Source organism: Rhineura floridana, chromosome 1, assembly GCF_030035675.1.
Source record: "Rhineura floridana isolate rRhiFlo1 chromosome 1, rRhiFlo1.hap2, whole genome shotgun sequence".
Taxonomy (NCBI): domain Eukaryota; kingdom Metazoa; phylum Chordata; class Lepidosauria; order Squamata; family Rhineuridae; genus Rhineura; species Rhineura floridana.
This window is the reverse complement of record NC_084480.1, coordinates 115,310,341-115,317,383: the sequence shown is the minus strand read 5'-3', so window position 1 is coordinate 115,317,383 and position 7,043 is coordinate 115,310,341. Positions and strand designations below refer to the sequence as shown.

The 7,043-nt window shown below is 39.2% G+C and overlaps 1 long non-coding RNA gene across 1 annotated transcript; it reads left to right on the top strand.

The window, feature by feature from the left end:
• The first annotated feature begins 1,502 nt into the window (after positions 1-1,502).
• LOC133379666 (uncharacterized) lies at positions 1,503-6,625 on the top strand. The gene is made up of 3 exons (XR_009761239.1): positions 1,503-1,580; positions 3,774-4,032; positions 6,385-6,625. It is a non-coding gene; the product is annotated as an uncharacterized LOC133379666 (long non-coding RNA).
• The last annotated feature ends 418 nt before the right edge of the window (positions 6,626-7,043 follow it).

Sequence of the window (7,043 nt, the reverse complement as noted above, 5' to 3'; positions counted from 1 at the left end):
TTTCTTTTTCTATTTTGGTTTTCATCTGAATTCTCCGGCATCCTTAGCAGACACCCAGAAATACACTGCTCATCCTAAAGTTTTAGGTTTCCCAGCATTACAACAGCAGCCTCAAAAACATTATTGAATGAATTGCCCTTGAGGACAACTTAGAAACTTCAACTGATCCATAATGCATTGGCCAGGTTACTGGCTAGGGATCCATTTAGAGCATATATAACCCATTTTAAAACGACTACACCAGTTGCCAGTTTGTTTCTGTGCTCACATTGAGTATAAAGCCTTAAATGATTTAGGCTCCAAATATCTGAAAGACTACCTCCTTCCCTTTGGGGTGTTAAGATCAGCAGTGAGGACCCTCTTGAGTGTGGGGAATGGCAGTCTGGGGAAGGGTTGTCTCTGAGGCAGCCCCTAAATTGTGGGATTTCCTCCCCTGAGAGGTTCGTCTAGCATGATCATTGTATAGCTTCCACTATATGCTGAAAAAGCACCTCTTTACCCTGTCCTTTGACCAGTAGTGTAGTGGCAAATTCAGATATACAGGGTCCCTTTATGTTTATGTTTGTCACAGCCCTCCTCCTCCTTTTTTTTTTTGCTGCTTGGTTGAGAATGAGGTCCTTGTTAATGTGTTATCCCACACCAACAGATGATGAAAAAGAAGAGAGTTAGCTACTGAGAAGAGTCTTCTCAGTGGCTGACTCATCTCTTTTTACTCTGATTGGCTAGTATGATGCTGGAGACAGAGGGACCATGCTGGGACCCTGCTGCCAAAAAAGTAAGGGGTCTAAGACTCCCTGAGACCTTGGAAAACTACACTCCTGCCTTTGACACTGCTGATATATATGTTTGTGTGTGTATAATATATATATATATATATATACACACACACACACACACACATATATATATATATATACACACATATATATATACACACACATATATATATACACATATATATACACACATATATATACACACACACACACACACACACTGTGGGTTATAGAACTAACTATAACTTTTATATATATATAAATAATCACAGTATTATTCTTATTGCAAATTGTTTTAACAGATATTAATATTGTATTTTTAGATTGTTATAACACACCTTAGGGCCTTATGGTGAAGGGTAGGTATGGAATTCAAAATCATCATCATACATCTTAAAATTAGAAAAGAGCAAATACAGCAATCTTCTGCTCTTGTCCCGTTCCATAATGAGGCACTTAGAACTTTACAAGGTTGAAGGTTTTAAGCTAAATATCATGTTTCTGCCTGAGTAAACATTCTCCATCCAGAATTCAAGCAGACCAATGAAAGTATGAACATGAATAGTCTGTATTTAATAGGTCTTTTCCCCCAAAAAAGCAGTACAATGGTGATATCAAGGAGTCTTCCAAAGTAAAGGACAATTTAAAGTGATATATCAGCTTTTTCAGTCAAAATGTTTCCTGTTCTCATCCATCATTCTCTCTCTCTCTCTCTCCCCTCCTTTTTATTTTTTGCATATTTCCCATAGTCTGCTTTTTCCAACAAGGTGGAATGTATGATAAGGTGCAACCTACGAAATTCAGGTGAGAAGTTTCTCAACTTTTGTCCTATTTCACCAATTTATCTCATTCAAAACAGTATCTCTAAAGTTCTTTTGAGATTGACCTATAAAATCAACACCTGGCAATGGAGCTACGCAAGTTAAAAAATAATAATAAACACTTCTTGATAAGACTATAACTCTCTGTTTAGGAGGCAAGCCACATATCCTTTTGAGGAATCATTTTCCTGGGATAAAAAATGGCAAGATGCAGGTAATTTCATGAGGTTCTTGCATTCTACTTATCCTCCCTCCCACAAATACATTACATTTTATTTTTGCAACATGCTTCCTGTGATTATGAGCTTATAGTTAGGCAATTTACAAATCCATTTTCTGGCTTTCATTTCAAAATGCACTCTCTCTTCACAGTTTTTTTTTTTTATATATAGTCACGTGTTTTAGTTTCATCTTTATTTTATTCATTGATCCCCCACAGAGCCAAGGCAGAAACAGCAACAAGCTGTTGAACAAGATTTCTTTAAACAATATTTTAAGCACATAATCTCATGGAATGCTGGCTGATTAAAAAAATCTTCAGAACACACTTTACACCTGATTGTGTTATGAGACAAGGGTCTGTTACTGCGTGAACTAGGACCACAACTTTATTTAACAAACAAGGCCTGCAACATTAAGTGTAGGTGGCTACCCAGATAAAGAGGCCATATGGCAACTATCCCTGCTTAGAATTCAAGTAAGCCTGACCTGATTTGGGGAATAGTCTAATTCCTACCTCTTTCCCCATGACCATACCTGTTCAGGTATTGATGAGGCCTTACAGAGTCACTCCACCCCAGCTCCCACAACCCTGAGTGTGCAAGATAGGCTGGTCCCAAAAGGGGCTCTTACCTCATTTTTGGGTCCCATAGGCCTCAGAAGTAAGTCTTGGGAATTCCCATATCACATTAAAGGTCCATCAGAGTGCTCATCTACGATATTTTCCTATCTGCATTATTTTCCTCCCAAACAGCATTACTACAGTTATTGGCCTATCCCTATTTAGTCTTCTTCCAACATCCCCAGCAATACCCTAAAAGAAGAGTAGGTAAAAAAATACTGCCACCATTTTCCAATCAGGTAGATTCCCACTCAGCCCATATGTGACTAAGTAATCCTGCACAGTGTTCCAAGAGCGATGGGCACCACTTTGATCAAGAACAGGTGGTAAGGAGGCGATGGTCTTATATAGCTGCACAAGACCCACCCTCAGCTAGTGTTGGCAAAGTGATTATTGCCATGATCCATGCCTTCCCTTGCTTCCAAGCCAGGTACAGTAAACCATCCCAACCCAAACCTATCTGGATTGGGTGGGAAGCATATTTTCCTTTTGACGCATATTCAGGCGTCATCAAGACATACATTTATATGTTTTGCTCCATAATTATTAACATAGTCAGAACTGTAAAATTCAGTAAACAGCTGCTCCTGGAGTAGATTCAGCTTCCAAATCAAAATACCAACAAATTAAAAATACAGTAATGTCTCAGTTAACAAAGTAGATGCGTTCCTGGACTCTACTACTTTAACAGAAACTTTGGCACCAGAGATAGGAATAACATGGAAAGAACTGGGATAGGTTCCTACACCTGCTCATGGATGGCAAGGGCAGCTTTAAAGGGATCCTACCCGGCACCCTCCCCCTCTGAATCTTACTGGATCTTTCCCTCCCCAGCCCTGGGGAAAAGCAAGAGATATCTTTAATGCAAAGCAAACACATAGGCTTGTGAGTTTCATCCTAGCAAAGCAAAGGCACAGGCTTATCAGTTTATTGATAGTGAAGTGAAGACACAGGCTGATCAGCTTCATCTTAAAGCAAAAGCACAGGCTTGAAAGTTGGTCCATAGCAGAGCAAAGCTGATCAATTTCAGCTTTAAAAGAACCCATTCATTTTCTGGAGGATTCCTTAACTGAAGTATTACTTTAGGCTCATGTTGATAGGTATGTTCCAGAACTAGGTATGGATTCAGTCTACTACATCAGCAGTCAGTACACATGTAGCTTCCAGAAGATTGAGCAGAAGTGAATGTGGCCTTGAATGTGACTGGAAAAAGTTATTCATCCATGATCTAAAGAGAGGGTCTGTGTGTAAGACCATTACGTCCAGAGTCTAAAATTACCTAGTTGAACTGCTTTCAAATGATATTGCAGGCAACTTCTTTTTTGTGAATTCCAGATGGCTGGGAGCTAGTTCCTCAGGGAACTTCATCAAAAGACCTCTGGTGTGGGCAAGCTTCTGTTCCTCCAGCTCTTCCCTCTTTCTGAGTCATCATTTCTGACAGCCATCATTCTACCTCTTTTGTACGTCCCTCATCCTGAGTACTGTCCGGTTAACTTCGGAAGAAGGCAGGAGTTCCTTTATTCTTCATGCTCAGAAAGGAACACAGAACAACAGGTGGAAAACCATAAACAGCATCCTATTTACATTTGTTCAGGTATGCAAATAGTATCCATGACAAAAAGCTATTAGATGAAATATGTATAGGAACTTCTCTAAGTCCCAGGAAGGGAGTGGGTGGTTGTGGCAGACTGAAAGCAGCACATGCTCGGTGAAATTTTTGTTTGTAGTTCTCTTTGATTTTCTGTTGAGAAGATAATGGAGGAGAAACTACTCCTCCTCCATTTCAGACAGCTGTTGCTGAAAACCACTGTCCCTTTGGGACACTTAGGCTGCCACTCCTGAACACCTTGGCTCAGATAGATAAATAAGCAAGAAAAAATTCAATGCAACCTCTTCCCTCTCATGTGCTTTGCATGTTCTGTCTTGTAATCTTTTTTGGTTCATGGAGTTGAATTTTAGACCTAGAAGATTCTGCATTTGAGTTAGTTATTCTCATTCTGAAGAGGAAAGAGCAAACAGGACAGGAATGATTTGAACTGAGATTGAATGGAGTACAGTGTCGCTACAGTGGGATTTTATTGCAAGATCTGTTTCTAACCATTAATCTTCATTACTGCGATTTGGACAGTAGAAATTACTGAATAAAGTTCTAAGTTGATAGATAGACAGATAGACAGATAGATAGATGACAGAACTCAGCATCCCTCCCCCCCATCCAATTGTGGAATGTCCTCCCCAGAGAGGTCTGCCTGGCACCTACAACCACCAACACCAACACCTGCCCATCATCAGAGGGTCCTAGGGTGGGTCACAACAATGTAAAATACAATATTAAAACAGTTTAAAACAAATTACATTGACAACTAGAGAGGGTCCTAAAATGTATATTTCTCAAGTGTCAAAGGTCAGGGTGAGGAGGGGTGTTTTCAGCATAATGAATGTGCCAGATACATCTCTATGGGGAGGGAATTCCACAACTTAGGGGCTGCTACAGAGGATGCTGTCTCTCACGGGTCAACCCCCTCTGATTGTCTCAGGGTGATAGAGCTACCAAGAGGGTCCCCTCTCCCAGTCTCAACACCTGAAAGCGTCTGTAGGGTCTGTCCACTTAATTTTTTCATGCCAGGCAAAAATCTTCCTCAACCTTTTAAACTATGTTGTGGTTTTAGTATTAGTAAGCTCTGAGGAGTAGAAGAAGAGGAAGGCCAAACAAGAGATGGATTGATTGCATACAGGAAGCCACAGACCTGAACTTACAAGATCTGAACAGGGTGGTTCATGACAGATGCTCTTCGAGGTCACTGATTCATAGGGTCGCCATAAGTCGTAATCGACTTGAAGGCACATAACAACAACAAAAAAGCTCTGAGGATTTTTATCTTTCTACTTTCTATTTTAATTGATCTGGCTCTTTGGCTTTATTTCTTTGCTGTATCTTTTGAATTGTTGTTTATTTTTAAAACACCACTGTCCTGTTTTTATTTGTTGCTTTTATTTGCTTTTTATTGTGGTGTGATTATTTTTATGTTGTTGTAGGCTGCCTAGAGAACTTTTGTTGGTATATAAATGTATAAGTGTGTGTGTGTGTGTGTGTGTGTGTGTGTGTGTGTGTCATAATAGCCACCACTATGCACATTCACCAGGCCTCATGGAGAATATGTACATAATGCATCCATGAAGAGGGAACTGTACACATTTCCCAGTCAATATACATAATCTCCAAACGGTCTTGGCAAATGTGCATATCTCAACTGATGATGCATAATAGCCAAAGAATGTACAAAATTTGCTTTTTCAAAAAGACTTCTTGAATTATACCTTCTGATATATTAATAGAGGGACAGCTTACACACCAGCATCACCTTCCCAGATCTTGGGACAATAGGAAGAAATAACAAAGTGGTCTCTTCTCATATTGCTGGGTCTTTTAATGTTACCACTGCAGTTGCTTCTAAATGGTGAATGGACTATTAGTAGAGGATCTAAGAGAGTTCTGAACACGAGCTTCCCAAGCAGTCTTCCATCCAGATAAAGGCCAAATGTAGATTTTCACAGTGGAAGGGATAACTCCAAGTAGATTCACACTGTTTAAAGGCAATGAGACCTGTAAATCTGGATCCATACAATGCATGCAGCTGTTGTAAACAGAGCTGCAGTAATTTACATTAGAAGTAAGATAGCCTCATTTTGGTAGCTATTATTTATTTATTTATTTGCCTAACCTTTACAGAATGATGAATGTTGCCAAAGATCTTTCTGGCATCCATTAAATGCCTTTCAATGTTCTGATTCTCATACAGAAGAAAAAAGCAAGTTAAAATATTTTCTCTGAGGCCTACTGATCTATAATAAAGCAATTGCACATTGTTTGTACGTTAGACACAACCTATTGTCTTGCCATCCTTCTTTGACATCTATTCATTCTTTGACACCCTTTTTCTTCCAGTAACTGTTACCTTCCAGGCTCCAAAACTCAGCTCATGGAAGACAACGTACAGTAAAAGATCTACTTTATTTTCCAATATGCCTTAAGTGTATGGACTCAGGAGCATCATAATCATACGGTTTTAAAATCCTACTAATATAGCACAATGGAGGGAAAACAAAACTTAATTAGAACTTCTAAAAATTAAATAAGAATTTGCAAGATACTGTTTCCCCCCCAAAAAAGCTTTAAGTATTTTTTGCAAACATACGAGTGTATAAAATGCAAAGTAATAAACTCTTTCCACCTTTATAAATGTGGCACTTCCATTTTACTTTGGTGAAAAAGGGCAAGCAGGATTTGATCTCCCAAGTCCTGGCACTAGCTGACTATTATAGTCTTAATATAGTTTCCTAAATGTGAGCATAACAATAGGCAGAATGTTATTATTGCATGTTTGGCATGTGGAACACATTGCTTGAGAATTATTATGGCTAGTAAGATGCCCATCAAGACAAAGACCCTGAGGTTGGTCAGTGTGTCTCTTTGTGCTCTGGTGAATCTAGAGGTACTATTGCTATATTTCAGCATTTGCTTAAGAGAGCCAGCAAACAGAATGTGTGACTTGGATCTCTAATATCCAGATTCAGATTCTTTGTCTCCACATCCACAAAGAAGAC